Source organism: Augochlora pura, chromosome 7, assembly GCF_028453695.1.
Source record: "Augochlora pura isolate Apur16 chromosome 7, APUR_v2.2.1, whole genome shotgun sequence".
NCBI lineage: Eukaryota > Metazoa > Arthropoda > Insecta > Hymenoptera > Halictidae > Augochlora > Augochlora pura.
The window spans coordinates 25222118-25244359 of NC_135778.1; the positions used below are offsets into that span (position 1 = coordinate 25222118).

The following is a 22242-nucleotide window of genomic DNA, read 5'->3' on the forward strand; positions in this document are numbered from 1 at the left end:
AGTTGGGTCGCGCGGCGGTCGGGTGTTTTCGCGTCGGGAGCCGAGGAGGTCCGAAATTCGTGGTTGTCGCGGCTGTTGTCTGCTCGGGGCAGTGGCTCGCCGGTGGCGCCGCGGTCGAGGACGACGGCTGCTCGGGGAATCACGCGGCCGGCGCATAAGCGGCGTCGAGCGCCGCAGTCGCGCTCTTGCACTCTCAGCGGTGAGCGGAGTCCGTAACCGTGCGTAATCGCCTCGAAAACGTCTTTTGGTCTGTTTCGTTCGCCCGTTTTGCCTGCCGCTGCGATTAGTCGGCCTCGGTGGCTCTCGTCATCGATTCCTTGCGGTCGTGTCGGTCGGACAGACGACGCGGAGCTGGATACAGCCGGAGGTGTTTGAGGTTCGGATACACACACACACACATCATATACACACAAACACACGGTCGAACTGAAAAACGAACCAAATCGTAATCGTGCACCACGGTGTCTGTCTATCGTCGCCGAGGGGAAACAGAGAGGAAGAGAGAGAGAGAGAGCGTGCGTGTGTGAGAGCGAGAGAGAGAGAGTGAGTGTGGTTAGTGTGCGAAAGAGTGAGAGAGATTCGACCGAAGACGAGGGGAACGAGGATCGACGAAAACGACGGAGACCAACGACGACGGGTCGCCCCGTGGTTTCGCGAGGCGAGGCCGGCCGAACGAGCGAACCGGTGCCAGAGGATTTTCGTGATCGTTCCTCTTCTACATCGTTTCGCGTGGTGCATGCCCCGGAGAGATAGACGACCCCGGGGATCAAGCACAGTTGCCGAGGGATTTCATTGAACAGCAGTGACGTGCGGGTACACGTGTTATACCTTGTGCAAGTGTTTTCGAACGGGCCACCAACCTAGAAAGGACCAACGTGTCGGACCACGCCGGCCCACCAGGATTTCACGGTGTCTACCTCGTCGTTATGTGAGTACCTTTCGTTTTCGTCAAACTTCTCCGATCTTTCTTTACAGCTGGTTATCGTGACCTAGGCCGAGTCAATTTCAAATTACGCTAGATTAACTTTCCTCTCTCAGCAGGCATTTTGTCTAGAATAATGATTTTCGCTAGCATTTTTCTTCCATCGATTTCGCCGCGATTTAAGTCTTCCAAGAATATACGTCGTTTGGAAGAAAAATGCGTGACGAAAAGCTTGCTAATTTCTGTCTCGTCAGTTTTCTTATCCGGTTTATTTCAGTGACCCAGGAGACGGTCTTTTTCCTCGGATTAATTAAAATTGGTGCTGTATCACGATCGTCGCTTGTCGTCGACGGCAACGATTACAGCCTATAAAAACGTTCAACGTGTCTTTCCTATTTAGCTCTTTGTTTCTGTGTTTCTTGCGGTTTTTTAACCGAGCGCGTCTCTTTCCCGCGGTGCGACCGGCACGAGGGTTTATGGGACACCGAGTTTTGTTTACATCTGTCCTCTCGGGGCGAAGTGTGAGGTAGGTTCGTGAACGAATGTGCGCGCCGAGGTCGTATCGGGGACCGGAGTAGGTCGGCCTCGTCGTTGGTCTGGCTTTTTCAAGGAAAAAGACCGTTTCTACTGCGACCGGCGACGTATCTACTTGCTCGAAGTAGTAGCACGTCACGTATGTTAACATAACCTCCCCGGGATTATTATTCAAACCGCAATCGGTTTGCGTCGCGAAAGCTGCGTGTTAACATAACCTCCATGGAGTTTTTATTCCACATAGATGTACGAAAATCGCGAATCGGCGAGTGGATTCGCGCTGCGAAAGTTGCAAGTTAACATAACCTCCGTCGACTTTTTATTCCGCGTAAATATACGAAAACCGGGTGTGCCAGCGAAGAAGTTTGCTCCGCGAAAGTTGCAAGTTAACATAACCTCTGCGGAATTTCTTGTATTTTTTTTTTATTATACGTGAATCAAAAAGATTCGAAACGCGCGAATATCGACATTTACGTAAGTGAACCTCTCGCTTGAAAACTCGTCGCTTTCAGCGTTCGCAAGCGCTGCAACATTGTTGCACCACTAGCGATCGATCGATCGTTGTTTGAACGCGCCAGATTTCTAACGAGCGATTTCGAAATACATCGCGTCAGACGGAAGTTCGTCGCCGTCTAGGTTCTGCTACATTTTTCGCGAGATATTCAAAATGGCGGTACACGTAATTGTTAACAGCGTTCCTCGAAGTTCCGATGAACTGATAGCGAGACGCCGCTGCTTCTATTCCACTCGTAGCAGACGCATGATTAATTAATGTGACAGTTTGATAATATCTACACAGAATGCAACGGTAATTAATCATCGGTTGCCGCGTTTTGAATCAATCTTCCCGATCCTCTAATGCGTTTAGAGGATTTATCGAGCGTGGTTGGTCGTGTTTACTTAACAGAGAATCTTCTGGTAACTTTTTGCGATTACAGTTCGTTGTAAACATTACAAGTCGGTTTGGTCATTACCGATTACAGCGCGTCCCTTCTCTCGCTTTTTCACGCAGCGTTATTGTTTACTTTCTATTTGAAACTTTCTTCATCTTCGCGTCAGCCTCGACGGCACCGTTTAAACTAAATATCCCTAGGCCAACGTACTCGTACTCTGTTGCATGTTTCGACAGAGTCGACTTCCTACGGAGACAGTGTCAACGTACAATTCCCGCCAAAACCTAGGCCAACGTAAAGCTCGGCGCTCAATGACGTGCCATGGCACGCGTGAGCCCTGGGCACCTATGAAATAGTTTCTTTATTTTTTTCCATAACATTTTCCATGGATGCCGGTCTACGCATAAGTCGGACACTTCTCGCAGTCGATAAACACCGCTGAAGATGTCGCCGCGGGCAATATCTAGGGATTTTATGACCTCGTTTCTTTGTCTGGTAAGGCGGGAGACAGGATTTCGTTTGTTTTGCTTCGAATCTGAGGCAATCTTTCGCGATCGGCTCGAGGGAAAGGCAGAAACAAGCTGCGTGACGAGTCGTCGCAGCAGAAGTGTTCGTCGGAACGAGTCCGTTCTGATTACAAATTCAAATTTAACGACTGGCCGCCGCCGCTTGGAAATTTAAATCTTCAGATATCACTGCTGATTGAAACGAATCCGACCGAGCTTGGGATTGGAAACGGTTGTTTAACGTCTGCCGGCCGGATAAGTTCACCATAATGCTCCGCAGCCAGTTCGCCATTTTTCTCAGTGACGTTTCCTCCTAACGACACATCTTTCGGCCGTCTAACATCCGATGGTAAAAACGGTGATCCTCTTAGGATGAACGACGAACGTTTCGATTTTCATTAAGATATTAATAGTTCGGAATTAATAGTTAATAATCTTAGATTAGATCCGAGTTTTTCCAGCCGCGAAGAAATGCCGTAGCTGAGCGACGATCGTAGTGATTATACTAATAATTATTGCCCTTGACTATGGATGGCTTGATTATGTTTTTCTGCGGGATCATTATCGTCGGTCCACGTGGATCACGGTTAAGAAACGTATCGATAAGGGACGGAGTCGACCGGACACGGTCAATCGGCTTTCTTTCTGCTGTTTTTACGCTTCTGTCGTGCATGTAAACTAACACGACCGTGTCTGCAGAATCTCTGGATCTACCAGGGGAATTACGACGAGCCGTAGCTATACGGTAATTAACGCAGTAGTGTCATTAACTGTATTTACAAATTGTTCAATATTTGTTCGCGAGTCCTCCGTTTCATTTGCGATTTATTGTGCGAGCGTCTCTCGGGTCTGTCTACGCTCGCGCGAGATGATTGTTCTCTGCGAAACAGGAAGAATCGCGGGTATGTTAATCGTCGTGCACCTAATCGCTAATCGCCGTGCAAAGAGCCTGCGGCGATATTGGAAAAGTATTATACATTTTCTCGGTTGCCGCATAAATGCGCGGGCTCCCAGAGTCGTCCACGTGTTTCAGGCAGATTAGCATGTTCGTCGGTGGATCGTGATTCCGTGGAACAGGTTTATTAACTGCGTAGGGACAAATCTATATAATTAAACAAGCGATTGTTAATATTTATTAATTAGTCTAGATGAATGCCGATCCTTAATGTTCCCATTTAATTATTTTTATATATTCACAAATGAATATCCACAAATCCGCTATGTATATTTATACCGATTTTCTGTTTTCAAAAGTTTCCTAGATATTTCCATGTATTATTCAATGTTATTCTTGATTAATGCGAAAATAAGGGCGAGAAAAGTTTTCGTCTGTGTACATAGATACAAACATTCGAATATGACTTTGCTAATTACTTTTTCTGACTCCAAATTTTTAAAGATTCTCTAGAAATTCCTAGACATCTAAGAAAGAAGAACTTTCATTTGCTGGTGATTTTTTTCTTTCGCTTGTGATTCTTAAAACCGCTCAGGGGAAAGATTTGTGGCGTCGGTCGAACCGCCGTCGCGGTTTTATCCGATGCTACATCGATAGCGCTCGATAAGAAGAGGGAGAGAGGGAGAGAGACGGAGAGAGAGAACGGCTCTCCTGGCTCTCCGCAGGGACCGATAACGGCGTGCATTATCACGGTGCACATCCATGGCCTCCAATGTCGTGTCGCGGCACAAGAATGGGTCGAGATAAGCGGCCATGGCTCGCGCGTTTTACCGTGCCGACAACTTTTCTGTCGTCGTCGTCGTCGTCGTCGTCGTTGTGGTCGTCGCCGTTCGCCGCGTTTGTATTACGTAACCGCTCGCTGACTCGAACAAGAAAAAAAGGAAACGGAACAGCTTTCGGCGGCTGCGATTTCGCTCGCTGAAAATCTCGATCCTCGGGCTCCTTCATTTCGCCGGGGACTTCCTGCGACATTTAAGTGTAGCCTACTTTTAAGAAAGTTGCTTGCTCTTGCTCCTATGCTACTCCCCTGTGTTCTCAATTCTTAAGGTTTGCTTAAAGAATTGTACGCAGGGAACATTTTGAATTAATTGTGCAGTATTGTACCTTTCGTAACTTGTTTGCCAAAATTTGTAATCTATGAATGAAGTATATTAAATTAATTTTGAAATATCTTGCCTGAAATTGTAATCTTTTAAATAAAGTATAGTGAATTAATTTTAACATATGTTGCCCAAAATTGCCATCTTTTAAAGCAAGTATATTAAATTGTTTTTAAAATATGTTACTCTAAATCACAGTTTTTTGTCTGAAGTATATTACATTATTTTTCATATGTGGTTTCAAAATTGCAATCTCTTATATGGATTGTATGTAATTATTTTCACTAATACATTTCTCAAAATTGCTATCTTTTATTTAAATTATACAAAATTATCATCAAAAATATGTTCCTCAAAATTAATGTTTGATAAAGTCTATATATATTGCCATAAAAGTATGATGCATTGTATAAAACGAGCACATGCAAACAAGATTATAATACAAAGCGTACAGTTCTTTTAAACTTCTTCAATTTTAGGCTAACATTCATTAAAACAGCTTATTCGATAGTAATTTTTGTAACAATCACGAAATAAATTCTAAACAGTTTATCGAATATACCGCAATTAAACAATATTCTTATTAATATAAAATTCTTTGACATTCACATGTTCTTCACTTCTTAAATGTTTCAGACACGTATAAAAATGTCTCAACTTTAAAGACTGTTTTAACTATTAAAAACATTGTAAGTTATAAAATTGGATAATTTCTAAATTGTATAATTTACAAATATTTTACAATTTCATAAATGGCAAAGATAAATGTACGAATCAAAATGGACATTAATGAGAACATCCGTATGCACCAGTTGAGTACCACTGAGTCCTACTACGAAAGTTCTGTGACGAAGATTTGCAGCGACGGAAGAGTGCATAGTACGTACTCTAGGGACATTTTCTCGGCGACGGGGGAGGGGATGGGCGGGTCGAGAGCCGAAGAGGGGCAGGGCATCGAGTCGGAAAGTTGCGCGGCGATAATTCAAAGTCGGGCAATGTTTGTCCAACTCGAAACTAGGCCAAGTCTAATTCGGCGCGGTTTCGCGAAACGCGAAATTCTGAATGTAAATGAAATCGGAATAATGGCCCGTCGCGCGTCGACCGTAACGCGGCCATTTTTGCTGCTCTTTTTTTTTCTTTCATTCGCCCGTGCCGGGAACAATGGGACTCTAATGCATCGCGAGCCTCGGCGAAAAACAACGTAAGAAACGGACGAATTTGCGAACCGTTCTCCGTATTTGCGATACACATGGCACATTACGGGCTTATGCCAATTGAATCAATTGACTGGGGAAGTACTTGTTACCGCGTATTCGAATTACGCCCACGCAGAAATCATTTCACCGCAGCTGTACCCCTCTTTCAGGGGTCTCGACGTCGCACAGCGGTTCGGTTCATCGGGGAAAAGTGAAAAATTCGAGGTGTGATTGAAATACAATTTTGAAACCGTTCACAATGTTTGTAAGGTATATACATTTTTCGTTGAAATTATCGCTTAAAGTTTAATGCAAGAAATCAATGCATTCCTTCAATTTAATATAATAAATATTTATTACATCAGATAGTATCGTATTAGATAATATAATAAATATTTATTATATTAGATAGTATTATATTAAATAATATAATAAATATTTATTTATATTTATTCTCTTATTAAATGAAACGATGTTTAGCAAAGTTTTCACTGTTATTTCCTGTCACATAATTAATGAGTAACTTTTGTTTGTACAATATTCTGTGGAAACATTTTTCACAAAAATATTACTCGAGAGAGAAATTATTGTTTCCCTTTCGAATTCACGAAAAAAGTGCACTATTATTAACTTGTTCAAATTATCGAAGGTGAAGTGAAATGTACATGGCAGCTGTCTCTTGCAGACTATGCAAAATATGTTTACTTTTCATAAAAACTCACTGTCTAATAATTACGTGGTGACAAATTGTAATGAAAGGAACGATAGGAAATCTGTCATTTAGTAAAAAAAAGAAATACTATTCAAATAATTGTATCGTAAATAGATCCATAACTTTTTCGCAAGGAAAACATGATCGCGTCCGGAGTTGTCGCAATGTTCGCAGCGCGCCTCGTAAATTTTGCGTTACCGTTCCTTTTACGTAAAAAGGGAGAGGAGAAGCGTAATGTCAGTTGATGCGGCCGAAGAAGCATTTCGATTTGTCACAAAGAGGCGCGCTCCTCTTCTTTTCCGACCCGCGAAAGTTGACGAGCAAAGCAGCGCGGCCGCAGAAAAAAAGTCTTGTATCTATTCGGGAAAATGGCACGGAACGCTCAAAGAGGCTTCGGCATGAAAGGAAAAATTAGTTTGGACGTCGAGTCGTCTTTCCCACGCACGTCTAAAGTCCCCTCGGTGTCGAGAGACTTCGAAAAAAAAGGATTGAAATAAGCTGGATTTCAAAAGAGGACGGGCGACCGGCAAAAAGTTGCTGCAGAAAATTACGAGTGCTCTTGTCGGTCGGTGTTTCGTCAAATTGTCAGGATTGTTCTTGCACCTGTTTACTCTCTCCTCTCTCTTTCTCCCCGCGTGCAACTGTGTACATGAGCCGTGGAAAATATTTAGTCAACGGTGTTTACTCTTCGCGAAACACTGAAAAGAGAGAGAGAAAGAGAGAGAGAGAGAGAGAGAGAGAGAAGGGAAAGAGTGTTTCAAGAAAGACTCTGGCGTTTGTCCGTGCAGGTTCATCGTTCGCTTTAGACATGACTTCTTTGTCACTGTGTTGCAACGAAAGATTTGCTCAACTTACAATTCGTAAGGAAAACTCCACTCTTAAATCAATATCAAATTTCAAGGCACAAGTATTAACCAGTCTTATAAAAAATTAACGAGCGATTTCATAAACGCGCCACTAATGATTGCTACGGCACGTTTCAAAATAATTTTTGTGTCACCAAATTTCTTCATATTTAACCATTCTAGTGCCAGATTATTATTATATATATTATTTACAAAACTTCTCCATTTCTTCCGTAATGCGTTGCTTTTTAAATTGTGTAAATATCATTTTTAGCCTGGTGTTTAAGAACCTTTTCCCAAACCTAAGAAACTGTGAAAAGTGTAACTGTTATATGTGTCCCAATATTCAATTTCATATGCTTAGGGTGCAATAAATGAAATTAAAAGAAAATACTGTACTACAAATAAATTAAAATATTCAAAAAATATTGCAACTATTAAACTCAGCTTTTGGACCATATGCATGCATGAACCATTGCTATATTTACTTTCAAGATTTGCTGGAGTATTTGATCGTAGAACCGTCATAAAATTGTGCGACAGCGTTCGAATTTCCCGCCAATAATTCTCGAGGAAAATTATTGCGCCGCCGCGTACGTCTTTACGTTTCGTTTCGATATCGTCTTGACGTTTGAATGTTCGAATCGTTTCGTTCGATGTTTCATGACCGACCGAAGTCGCCGCGCTCTCTGCATTACCGACCCCCTCTTATTGGCTGAATCCGTGCTAGGGTATTCCCCCTTCTGGGACAGTGAAACCCTTCTCGTACAGAAATGCATTTTTAACCAGGCCACCGAGGCATTTGCTTGCGAGCAGATCTCTGCCGAACGGATTACAGAGCCCGCTCGTCGAGATCCTTTTAAAACGCGACGGACGTTACAGCCGCGGCTTAAAGCCTCGGGAATTACCGGACCTAGGGGAAATACGCGGCTAGGGAGTCGCTGCGAGCTGTACTCTAATCGTGGATTATTATTAATTGTGCGAAGTCGCGAACGGAATTATTGGCGAAATCTTCAGTGATTACGAATCAAGGAATTTCTCTGAACTAGGGTGAACATGTGTCGTGGCTAGAGGATTTTTTCAGTCAATGTTTTAATCCAAAATTGTTATTAGTAATATTATACGTGAAGAAGATTGTAGGTGAAATTTTCAGGAGAATCTTATTACAAAGTTAGAAATGTTCAAGATTTAGGCTAGGGAATCTTTTCACATTGTGTTTTAATTCCAAATGATTATTAACGATTTATAAAGCAAATTATAGACGAAATTGTTAGTAGAATTTGACTGCATATCTAGAGATTTTCTGTGTCTAAGGAAAATACATGGAACGGCTAGGGAGTTTTTCCAAGCTATAGTTTAGAATCAGATTATATTATTAACGCGACGAATTTGAATTGATAAAAGAACAATGCAAGAAATCATCGCTATAATCTCTTCAAATATCTAGGGAATTGCCAAGTCCAGTTGAAATACGTGGTTAGCCGATATCAGATTCGAATTTGAATTTGAAAAATAAATATAGAAGAAACGATTCTCGAAATGACTAGAAATTTTTGGAGGAAGTGGCTATGAACTGAAATTTTTTAATGCGGCGGAAACAAAGAATCGAGGGGTCGAGTCGCAAGTTGAACTCGGGGTGTTTCTCGGACGATAAAAAGGCGAGTGGAAACAAAACTGTTCGGGATTGTTTGAACAGACCGTGATTATTTTCACTGGCCGGAGGTAGGACGCGGTTGGCCTCGTGTAAATTTAATTCCCGGCTTGCAACATCGTGGTCTCATGGCCGGGTCAACGGTACCCGATCGAAAGCAACGACTCGCTGCAATTTTAAGCGTTCCCCACACCTAAGACACTTAACAGAATTCGTTAACAATTGAAGCGACACCTAGAGAACAAAGTGAACCGTGCAGTAAATTCTCTAAAAGTGTCTTTCAGCTTGTAAACAAAAATTGACGATTTGGGGCGTGGAAACAATAAAAGCTTGGACAATCGTATCTCTTCCTTCAAATTTCTCTTTCTTTTATTTTTCTTTCGAAATTACTCTGTTTCCATGTTCACCGTAATTTTAATTTCAATTTTTAATTCTAATTTTAATTCTAATTTTAATTCTAATTTAATTCTAATTTTAATTCTAATTTATTCATTCAAAACTGCATATAAAATTCTCCTTTTATTCTACACATTGCAACCTCTATTAGGTTAATGCATATGAAATATCGGATTTTTAAGTGAGTATATAAAACTGCATATCTTTTTTCAAAAGCCATTGATTTAATCAAAATGTGCCACATACGTTTCCATACACTTTTCTCAACGCGACTTTAATTCATAGATATCTGTCTTCAAGAAATTCTGATTTTTCGGATCAATAAACTATAGTATGGAATTTATCAGACTGTCTTCATTAACATACTGTTTAGCCCATAAAAACTACGCATACGTCGTACAAACTAATTGCGAAATTAGATGAAGTAAAATATAAAATTTTATAAAATATAGATCTTTCGCAAAGCGACTTTCACTATTTAAACATTTAGGACAGTTTTTACGGGCTAAATAGTATATAGTATTCATATCCACCAACCTAATAAAATGGACTTTATCGGATAAGATAGAAATGCTATAAGCCAGAAGATTTATTTCAGATTTCCAGTGGAAGTGGCTTCGAGCGCAAAGGGTTAATTGTCTCTAACGTCCGAGAGGTAGTGGGGAAGTTACAAAAATGCGGTAAAATGCAAGCGCGAGATTATGGTCGTAACTAGTCTCAATTTGGAATCACACAAGGCAGAGCTGTTCAACATGCTTCGCGGTGGGTAATGGAACAGCCACGCGCCGAGGGCGAACCTATTGGTAACGTCTTATCGAAGAGCTGACGTCAGAGAAGAAAAACTCAAGTTTACATTTTTCATGCTAGTGTTCATTCTATTTCTCTTAATCCCGACATTATATATGACAGGTCGCTGTCACTTTCTTCAGCCGACCAACGGGTAATGGCAACACTGTCCTAAAACTGCTCAAAATCTGCCCGAGCTTTTACGGGCTAAATAGTATATAAATGAAGATAGTCTGAAATATTCCATATCATAGTTTAGTAATTCTAAAGAGAATTAATAAATCAGAATTTGTTTAAGACAGGCATTTCTGTATTGAAAGCTCGTTGAAAAGGTGTAATAAAGTAAACGGGGCATATTTTGATTAACCCTTTCACTACGGCAGTGTCGTCCGCCAAAGTACTGTCATTGAATGAAAGCTCGCATCAGAAATATGCACATTGCGTGTGATTTCTGTATATATGTTTTTCTTAGTTTTAAATAACTGTGCTGAATAAAACAAACATTGCTTTAGTGTAACAAGTATGTTTACATTTTTAATATGAAAGGACCTACAAAGTTATAAAAATACAAAATTATTTTTGTATTTTGCCTACGGATGCCACTTGTATACACATAATTTGAATGCCGCATATATGGAAAAAGATTTCTTTTTTCAAGAAAACATTTATCAGTATTTTTCTGACATTTAAACACATGTAGCTTCCAGAAATTTCAATAAAATGTATTAATTACAAAAATACCTATCGCATTTTCAGTGTATAGATGTTCAAGGAATTGTATGTCATTAAAATCATCCGTCGCATAAGAAAGTTTTAACAAAACTGCCCTGTCGTTAATAACGTCCGTGTTTGGACTATTTATTCCGATAAAACGTATCGTGTAGATGCAATTATTCCGATTGCCAGGGAACGATCTCGTTGAGAAAGATTACAGGAGCTTTTGCGACTCCCATGAAACCCTGTAACAACGTGGCAAAACTTCTTTAGATTCGTTTTTCGATAAATCCGCTGGTAGACGCTTCGGTTCGCACGAAGGTCCGAGGATGTTCTTTTCGGTGGAACGGATTATTTGTGTGCACACATGAGAGAGGAAACATGGCGGTCGCAGGGTGGCCGAACACGATAAAATTAAATGTTCACCACGGAGCCGCGTGACCCGGTCCGGCCCGCTACTGATCGACCGGAAAGCATCCGACCGGGCAAGATGCACGCCGCGGTGCATTCTGATTGCGTCACGCGCCGAAAAATAGGCACGCGTCCCAATTTTCACGGGAGAGTGTTTTGACCGGCGGTTTCTCGGTAAACGAGCGTTTACGGAGGGATCGTCGCCCCCCCCCCCCCCCCTCCTTTAATTCAACCGTTTTTCAACGGCGCGAACCGTCTCGCCGTGAAATCGAGCCAAACACCTCTTACAAGGTAAAATCGCCTGTATAAAACGCTTTCGAGGTAGAACAAAATTATCGTCGATTTTATAATAACTGAAAATTGTTTAGGCTACTGTTCAATAGGTCGACGATCTTAGATAACGAAATTAATTTCATAATACTTATTTAATACGAATAACATAGTACAGATTATATTCTATTTATATTCCATGTATGTTCCATGAATCGGGACAATAGAAAAATCGAAGTACACATTATGGAACGGTAAATTTTCGCTTAACAACTACCATATTTTCTATTCTTTCACAGTTGATTGTCGCTTAACTGCGTTCGCTCGAGTAAATTTATAACGAACGGTGTTTAACCCATTCGCTGCCAAGCCTAAATTATATGAAGTCATTCCCATTGCCATTTATATTTTGAGTGCTATTGTTTACCAAAACCCTGTTATTTCTTGGTAAGAGCACATATATTATCATACAAAATCATTTAGAAGCAGAAAACCAAAGACGAGTATACTCGTCGTTGGCAATGGAGGAAGGGGGGATATTTATGTTCGTGGCCACAAAAAATTTGCTAATTCAAAAGCCTGCATGTTATAATATATTTAAAGTAGGACGAGTATACTCGTCCTGGCAATGCGTGACACCCTGCCAAAGACGAGTATACTCGTCCTTGGCAGCGAATGGGTGAAACATAAAGGTAGAATTTTTTTTTACATCCATTCTCGTGTGCTCCATCTAGTTTAAATAGTATTATTTCCGCTACTGTTTTACAAGAGAGCGTCACAATGCGGTGTTTCGTAATAGGCACTTGTACCTTAATCGAGCGACGATGCAAACCGGAAATCCCGATCCGTTTTCGTCGACGAACCGCCGCGGCCACGTCGATAATAGTATCAGGTAATTCTTCTCCGGGATACTTTTTAGTTCCTCGGAGACGCGGCCGTTCCTTGAACGCCGATTAGGGTTAGGGTTAATAATAGCGCTCGATATCCGCTCACCCTTGCACACCTGCTGCTCCGTTTTCGGTCGTTTACTTTCATTTTTAGCCTCTGACCGTTGACGCTTCGCTCGCTCCTATTTTGCGCTTATTATCGGCAACGACGTCTAGGGAATTTACAGACTTTTTCAACTTCCAGGAAAGGCACACTTTTTGCCCATTTTCGAGTGATCTATGGTTCATTGAATTCGGAAGAGATCTGTTATACTGTGGTTAGCTAAACGATGGGGATTTCTTAGTAACCTTTTTAGCTAAAGATTTTTTAACATTTTTAGCTTTCAATTACTTACAGTATTTCAGGGTATAAGTAAACAAGTACGAGTAGTACGAGGTCTCCCCTAAGTCCATCGACAGATTATTTTTCACTGCGTTGTGCAAGGTGTTTTTCACGTACTTCGCGATCCACTCGAACTCCTCTCGGGAAGACTCTGCCGCAAGATCCAAAGTGTACTTTCATTTCCACCGTTACAAAATTCATACCCGGGCTTGAAATTCTTCGGCTTCCCTCAGGAGCTCTTTCAGTCTAAAAAGACGCAATCCGCAGGTCTCTAAAAGCAGACTCGTTCTACCACTTTTCATCATGCTAAGCTCAACGCGCAACGTTCCCATTCATCCTTGAAACGGTCCACGGCTTTCGCGCAGTCTTCGCGCTACCCTACTCCAGTTTCAATCCCTTCGAACTCGATTCTAGCCTCGCTTCACGGTGTCACCATGTTTGCCACTTTGTGACTCGGGGCATCGCGATCGGATTCGCCGGAATCGAATCGCTTGCAACTTCGAGTTACGGCTGACTCGAGGTTGACGGCGTCTAGTCGAATCACGCTCGCGTCGAATTTCGTTTAATTATATCGGAAGGGATACGGTAAATTAAGCTTGTTCGATGGATTAGAAGTTAGCTAGAATGTCTAATCTAGCGGTTCCTGGGTCGAAAACGACCCGTGTGTTCATTTCTCTTGTGGAAGACAGTTTAAAGCTTTTCTGCTATGAAACTACGAGAATGGATAGCACCTTTCCAGAGAAATACGGATTTCCAACTTTGCTATGCACGGGTCGGGTGTGACCCACGCACAAATTCTCTCTTTCGGAATGCTCTAACTTTGTAGTCTTTGCGGAATAAAACTGAGAAACTGATGCATCTATCATGGCCAGACGTGACCTGACCCACGACTCGATTTCCTTTTCTCTCGACCGTTTTACCGAGAAAATGAACCGCATTATCGAAGACATTAGCATTTACGTTAACGCGATGATTAGATCACTCGTGGACCCGTGCCAGTATTTTTCATTCGAACGAAGGCTAAGATTGTTTTAACATGAAATCGAAGCATCGCGAGGAGCTTTGCCATCGGACAGAAATCCCGGAAACGAAATTAAATTTTCCATTTGTCATTGACGAACGAGTTATACGAGACTCGGTGTAATGGTATCCGTATCGAATCGATTCCAGTGTTTCGAACAATGTTACTGTCAGCCGGATACGGTAATAAATCATTGCTAAGACGATCCATCGATCGGTCCTAATTGCCCGGTAGAGATCGGTAACGAGCCTGGGTCCCTGCGACTGCTCTGCACGCTAATGAGATTTACCGATGACATTAGCCGAGCTCTCGCAGCCCGGCGACCGTGCCGCTGAAGAATTTACGATTGCGGTGATTAATTCAGCCGGCGCGGCGCGGCGTTTGCACGCGAATCCGAAGTTTCGAAGCGGACCCGGGCCGGCCCGAAAACCGTGTCGAATCCCTCGGCAAGCGTGAATGTCTTCATCGAGTTACCGGCTTGGCGCTAAACCAGACCTCGGGACAGTTTTATTTACCGATGCAGAATGCGCGGACGTTTACTAGCCACCCGACCAGCTAAAGACGGTCTCTAAAGAGGTTACACGAACGACGGCGGCGCTCGCTTGACCGAGAAAATCTCTCGTGGTTTTACGACCACGGGAAACGACGTTTGCGATTTAAATTCGTCGAATAAATTTTCAAAGAGTTCCTGCGAAGTTTCTCTTTAGATTCGCTTTTATCGGGTCGCTTCGAAAATTACGTGTTAAATTAGACACTTTATGGGCAGCACGGTGCTTCTTATTTTTCTTCGGAAATTGTTTCGGGAACAGATTCCAGACTGTGTCATCCGCAGACAATGTTTTAACGATCGTCTTTTGTTGATAATGGTTTTGAAAATTGGCAGATTCGCTTGGAAGCCTTTTATCTGTTACGATGCCTCGTAATTGGAACTGGCAATTTTTTTACGCTCTCGCTATCGTTATTTTTCACTCGACATATTTTAGCGAGCCACTTTTAACCTGAAGTTACGCACGAAAAAAATTTCAGTAAGATTCTTTCATTAATAATGTTTTTAGAAATGATCGAATCTGTTTAATACTCTGCAACATGTAAAACTAGAAGGCAGAATTTCTGTAATTTTTTAGCACATTTATAATTGTTAATTACACTCAATACATTTTTTTATTAGATCCTACGAACAGAACAATCTCTAATGATTGTTTTTCGGTAAGAACATTTTGAAAAATGATGAAAGAAGTCCGCAACTTGTGTGACACAAAATCTTGTGAAATCAGACCAATGATGTAGCACTTATTTCGAAATAATTTCAACCAATGAATATTTTATTTTAAACAATAGTAAAAATACGTTCTGGATCTCGGTAACAGTTCCAACAAAAGTCGCTTAGAGGTTCATTTCGCGCAGCGTAATAAAGAAACCTGTGCGAAACAATCGCATCCGTAGGAGATATTTTATCTACGTTTGGAGTTGTTATTCGCTCGCAGTATATTGTTCAGACAATAGTTAGTCGTGTTAGGCTCGTTCCGTCGCTACGAATCGGCCGATCCGCCGTTCCGTTTCCATTCAGCCGGAACGTTTCGCTGGATCTGTCGGCGGAATATAAATTCTGCTCCAGTGGCACCATGAATATCAGAGCTGATCGGCACATCAGCTGACTGCGCGCCGCGTCAAGGCTGCCGGAGAGATCAAATGAATAATGTACCCCTTTCAGCCAGCTGCATAACACATCTCGGCTCATTTTTAACACTCGTTTGATAATAATGGCTCGCGCGATCAGCCACGCTCCGGGGCATTTCAGCGCGGCTCGGTCGTTCCACGAAGAACGCGAGAATATTCGCTGCGATATTAATTAATCGTGGAATTTTATTATTTCGGTCGAAGAACGCCAATGTTTTCTGCGCTTTATCCGCCATTATTATCCAAATCACCGGTTCTCGATTTGTTTCATGATTAGGAAAACTCTAAAGATGTTAAAAATCAATAGGGTTTCACGTTAGCAGCACGCTCTAGACAATATTGGTGTATTTTAATCGATTAGCTGTGTTTGACGAGTATACTCGTCATGGAGAAGTGGCAGTATTTCATGTCTTGCCAAATATATTCATTGTGCGTAAAACCAGAAACTATATTGACTATTTAAATTGTAATTTTAGCTAAAACAGAAACATATTCTCAAATTTCAAGGTGTTTAGAATATTTTGAGGTCAGACCAGAATAAAAAGAAATGAATAAAGAGTATGACTAATTCGAGATAAACTCATACGTTCCCATATGCTTAGCTTCATCGGAAAATATTTCTTGGATTATATATAATAAGTACTTTATAAAAAATAATCTTACTTTACAGAAATCAATCATGCTTCGTTGAATACTACTGTAATGTAGTAATTTGAATTTTCAACTTTCATAAGTATTTGATTTTCCTTGTGTTTTTCGTTCATTATATGTGTAATATATGTTAATATTAACTAGAAAATCTTAGTAATGAAATTGTTAATTTTACAAAAGTAAAGCGAATGTTTGGTACGATATTTTAACAGTGATACTTCGTGTTTGAAAATTAATAATGCTTTAAACTTTCACTTGAAAGTACTTTATTTTAATGTCTTTGAATTCCTGTTTGCAGTGCAGCACATGCCTGTGCATGTACACACTGTCGGACCAATATAATTGAGACAGTGTCAATACAAACTGATTTGAAAAATTATCATGGAGGCTAATTTAGTAGCAGAGGGATGATTTATTAGTCCAAGTATATTCTTTGTGGTTGCGATATTGTAAAAATCAGTTATCCTTAAAGATTTCTCCTATAAGCACTACAATTTAATGTTTTGGAGTCCGCCCGGTGCTGGACTAATATGTTTCGGACAGTATTAATGAATTCTAACCTCAAAAATCATTACAGAGGAATAAAAATTACCAAGTAACATCCATTACTGCTTGAACTAATATAGAAATTAGTTGTACTTCAAAATTTCACCTATAACTACTACAATTTATGGTTTTAGAGTTTGTCCGGTGCCGAACTAATACGTTTCGTTAGTATTATGTAATTCTAACCTCAAAAAACATTATACGTGCACCGAAATACTCAACAGACATTTTTCACAGCTCGAGACAATTTAAAATCAGTTGCACCACGAAGTAATACGTTTCACGGCTTTAAAATCTGTCTAGTAACGTACTAAACAATACCAATACATTACAACACAAAAAATCATTGTAGCGCACAGAAAAAGTCCAAATGATGTACTTTATTACCTAAAGTAATATAAAAATCAGTTATACTGCAAAATTTTTATGAAGAGTATTGCATTTTAAGGGTTCAGAGTCTCTCTGATCTCGAACCAATACGTCTCAGATAGTATCCACATATTTTAATCTCAAAAATCATCACAAAGTCCCACAAGTAGCTTAATTAATATTCTTCATGGCTAAAAGAATTCTCCTAGAAGCCTCCAATATTCTAGTCCCAGCGCGTTTAATTCTATCGCACCCTATCCAATACACCTTATCGAGTATGACCAGGTCCAAAGCGATCGAGCATTATAAAACCATGAAAAATGGAGCTAGTAAAACGCCGAACGTCTAAGAAGCAACTGTATCGCTAAACTAAACTCACGACTACTGAATCTGTTGGAAGCAGAGCGAGCGTCGAGTCTCGAAGCGATAGGCAGCAACGGTCGAAGCCCGAAAAGAAAGCGAGAGGGACACCGAGGCGGGCCGGTCTACGACTCTCGGGTTTCAAAACACCGGGCCACACACGTAGCCGGCGACTGTGTATTCCTGGACCTAGCCTATGGCGATCTAGTTGAGCCTAGGCTCTAGTTCCGGAGCAGCGGGAGCGAGATTAGCTTCGCGGGGAGGACGAAGCGGGTCAGATGCGCCCGCGAGGTCACCGGGAGCGAGTGGGGGCGCGTAGAAAAAGGAACTGTGTGCGCGCACGCGCGCGCGCTCGAACATCGAAGAATTCGTCCTTGCTGGTAGCGCGAGTTAGCGGAGTCTGTAGAGGCCGCCGGATCGATCGCAGTTGATCCAAATGGTCATAGACAGGCCGGAGATAGCGATGATCCATGCGCCGGTGTCGTAGGGACTAGCAATATAGGATCGCCGGCGTTAACAACTGCGAAGCTGCAGCCAGTGCAGTCGTCGGCAGACGGGCTAACTTGGCATGACGTCACCTCAGCCAGCGTATCATTTTTAGCCCACGTACACAGACGCAGCTCGCCTCTGTTCCTCCTCGACACGCCGCTCGGCTCGTGCGGCCGGCCGTCCGTTCCGTCCGGCTGTCCGCTTCTGCGTGCACGCGAACGCGAGGCCAGCGACGAGTGCAGGCACACATCCACAGGGCCGACACACTCTGCACAGTGCGAGTGACCGAGTCCGCGGTATAGGCGAAAACAGCGACAGCCACGAGCGACTTGCGAGTCGACGAACAAACTACTAAATCACTAATGTTTTTATTGAAGTATTTGTTTTCTAATATTGTATGACTGTCAAGTATTTCAGTAATGCTTGGTAAACATCTTAATCTTTTAGATTTTGTAGCTAAAATATTTATTCTCAATATTGTATGTGAGTACGTAACATTTTTTAAAACACGAGTAACAATACTTAGTAATATTGTTCGAAGATTATTTAATCGTAATTGTGTGAATGTTTTTACATTTCTAATAATATAATAGTTAATTGCCTTTTCAGAATAGTTATTGTTAGTAGTTGTTTTCATAGAAGTTGAAAGATTTTCTAATTAGAATTTAATTCCAAGACGTTCACTTCAGTTTAGAAAGATAAACAACTTCTTCTTAACTTCAAAAAGAAAATTTGTAATATTAACGGATTTATTATAAACACAGGAGGATTTTTATATCATAATTTCACGGCGATAATTTAATGGTATTCTGTTTTTTAAAATGGCAATGAGTGAAGAAATGAAAATCGTGTTTCCATGTTAGGATTGTTTCTGTCCAAGAGACGCTCGAGTACATTGCTTCGCATCCCAGTGTCGCACGGATGCTTTTACAGGCGATAGTACAGCCCGAGATTGCATTATGAGCGCTTTCCCTTGGCACTACTGACCGAGCAGAAAACATTGCTCCCACCATACCGAGAGTTTTTCGGTACGACAAACTCTACTACTGATAGTGGTTCTCAATCTGGGGCTCAATGTTTACTCAGCCATTTGTACGCTTCGATTTCTATGGACACAACGTGAGCAACTTCTCATAAAGTTTATTTTTAAAAACGCTGTTGTCTAGCTGCAAATGTCAGTATTCGAACAATTAAAAATAGTGCTTCAACATTGTGTAGTTTAAGTTTCTCCTTTTTGTGGTACTCGAAATGTTCGCTTTCAACATTGTACAACTGCCAACAGTTTCAATAGTTTAAATACGTTAATTAATTCTTGATAAATTAATTCTTTTAAACTTTGTAGCTACTTAAGTATCTATTATCGATATTCCATTACTAATTAAAATTTTAACCTTTTTATATTGTAACTGTTAAAATATTAATTAGTAATAACATTAGACATGGTTCAAAAAAGTAGTCATTAAAATGTAATAAATGTTTAAAGTTCAACCATTGAAACTTCGATGTGTTCTAATTTGAATCCAGCGCTTTTCGAGAGCACTTTACAATTTTGATTTGAAAATAAATTTAATTACACATTTGATTAAATTTTAAACTTTTCACTGCCATACTATGAACCCAGTGATTCTGAAACAGTTTCTCAATTTTAAATTGCAGCAATGTGTAATTAAATTTGAATCTTTAACATACCTACGCCGCAACTGCAGTGATTCTCAACGTGAAAGTTGTGATTATCACAATTATATTTTTCAAATTGACGTCCTCATATCTCGAAATCAATGGTTCTCAAAACAAATTCTCGATTATAAATTGATTCAATGAAATTTAAATCTTTACATATTGTAGCTTGAATCCAGTGGTTTTTCACAGAAGATCTGTAATTATCGCAATTAAATTTTTCAATTTAACGTTTTTATATCTCGCGTTCAGTGGTCCTAAAAAGGGATCTTCGATTTGAAATTGACTTCGGTGAATTCAATTAAATTCAAGCCTTTCCAAAGGACATATAAAATTCAGAGGTCCTCAAAGAAAATATTTAATTATGACAATTAAAGCAGTCCATTGTCTCTCAAACGTAATCTACAATAATGACAATGAAATTTCTCGACTTGACGTCCTCATATTTCGAACTCAGTAGTTCTCAAAAGAAATCCTTAATTTTAAATTCAAACTTTATTCAATTACATTTGAATCCTTAAGTATTATAACTTGAATTCAGGGTTTCTCAAAGAAAATATACAATCATGACAATCAGATCAATCCATCGGCTCTCAAACACAATCTATGATCACGACAATGAAATTTCTCGACTCGACGCCCCCATATCTCGAGTCCAGTGGTTCTCAAACACATTTTCCGCAATAGACACGAAACGCCATGCAAATAATTCTTGCTAATGATCATCCCAGACGCTAACAGAAGTGTTTCATTCGAAATGACCGGTCTCTGGCGCGGCGGTGTTCATTCGCGCAGCGATCGAAATTCTCGAGAACGCTTCCAGACCAGAGTGGAATATAATAACCGCAGATTGGCGGACTATCGCCGGGTCCGATCGTTAAATTACCGCGATTCGGTGAGTCAGAAATCCGAAAATCGACTCGGCTGTTCCAGTTAAACAACGTGGATTATTAACGCGGCATTCGCGTGAGATAAGCGAGGCTAACCTTTACACTCGTGACTCGCGTGGCCGCGGGAACATCTAGCAGAGAGTAATGCCAATATCGATCCTTGCACCTGCCACCTTCTCCGCCACCTGCGAACTTGCCCGGGGAAATTTCTTTCTTCTTTTTTTTTTCTTCAATGGTCGACGCGTGCCACAGGCAATTTCTCTCTTCGATCCCCTGACTGCTTTCAGTGTCGGCGAATGACTCGATGACTGCGATTATTTTTCCATACGGAATCCGCGGACGCTGAAAAGTGAAACTTCGTCGATTCGTTTGCCTATCCTTGCGAAATCTGTGCGAATTTTTTTCGCAGTGATGCGATGATAATCTTAGGGGTTATGCGAATTTCTCTGGAGACGCTTGTTGAATGTTCCTGAAAGAATTGGGTCATGGTTGAGAATTTTTCTCAACAAAGTTATCAAACTTAAAAAATTTCAGTTTCATGGATTTGTGCGTAAATCTGTGGTAAATGAATAGGATTTTTTTAAATTCGAAATAATAATGTTGATCGAAATTATGGCAGTTTTATTGGAGCTGATTACGCGGAAATTTCCTGAAAAATTTGGTTACGTTGTAGAATCCTTTTTAATAAAATTTTCATTTTAATTTGTTTAATTTACATAACATGAACGAGTTAGTTATGAACTACAAAAATTTAAGATGATGATAATAACAACAATAATTATAGTAATAATAATATCGATAATAATATAAAAATAATAGTAATAACAGTAGAATTATGACAACATAATAGTAATAATAAAACTGAAAACGAACAAAATTGTTGGAAATGGAAAATTTCGAATTCATGACTGCATTTTGTACATTGTGAGAAATTTGAAGGAATTCTTTCGCATCGTGATAATATCCGAAGTTATGGCAATTCTACTTTAGTTCTAGCCGGAGAATTGCCTAGAAGCGAGATTTATGTTAAGCATTTTTGTTGCACAAAACTGTTGGATACGCGGAAGTTAATTTCTGCCGGTTTATTTGTTAACATTTGGAGACCATGCAGGAATTTTTTCATATGAATAGAGTGTAAGACGTGCCCGCGGTTTCTAGCGAACGGCAGCGGGGAATGTGCATCGCTAGCAGCGCGGACGAGCGACGGGGACAATAGCTGAGGATGCATTTTTGTCAGACGTGTGCATGGTGAATCCCTAATAGGCTATGGGAGTGGTCTCGTTCGACAAATCGCCGTAAACGTGCGCCACGTTCACGCTTTCTCCACATTCGCCTGTGGAACACCTGTTACCATAACCCCGCCATACCTCATAATCAACTCGATCATCGAATAATTCGAGTT

At 40.8% G+C, this 22242-nt stretch overlaps 1 protein-coding gene across 2 annotated transcripts in view; it reads left to right on the top strand.

The window, feature by feature from the left end:
• The window catches only part of Ecr (ecdysone receptor), a 225254-nt gene continuing 203012 nt past the window's right edge, over positions 1-22242 (top strand). Inside the window, exon 1 of one of the 2 annotated variants that reach the window (XM_078185642.1) lies at positions 1-928. The gene's annotated coding sequence lies outside the window, so the exon portion shown is untranslated. The remainder of the gene's footprint in view (positions 929-22242) is intronic. The other variant, XM_078185644.1, reaches the window with a different exon arrangement.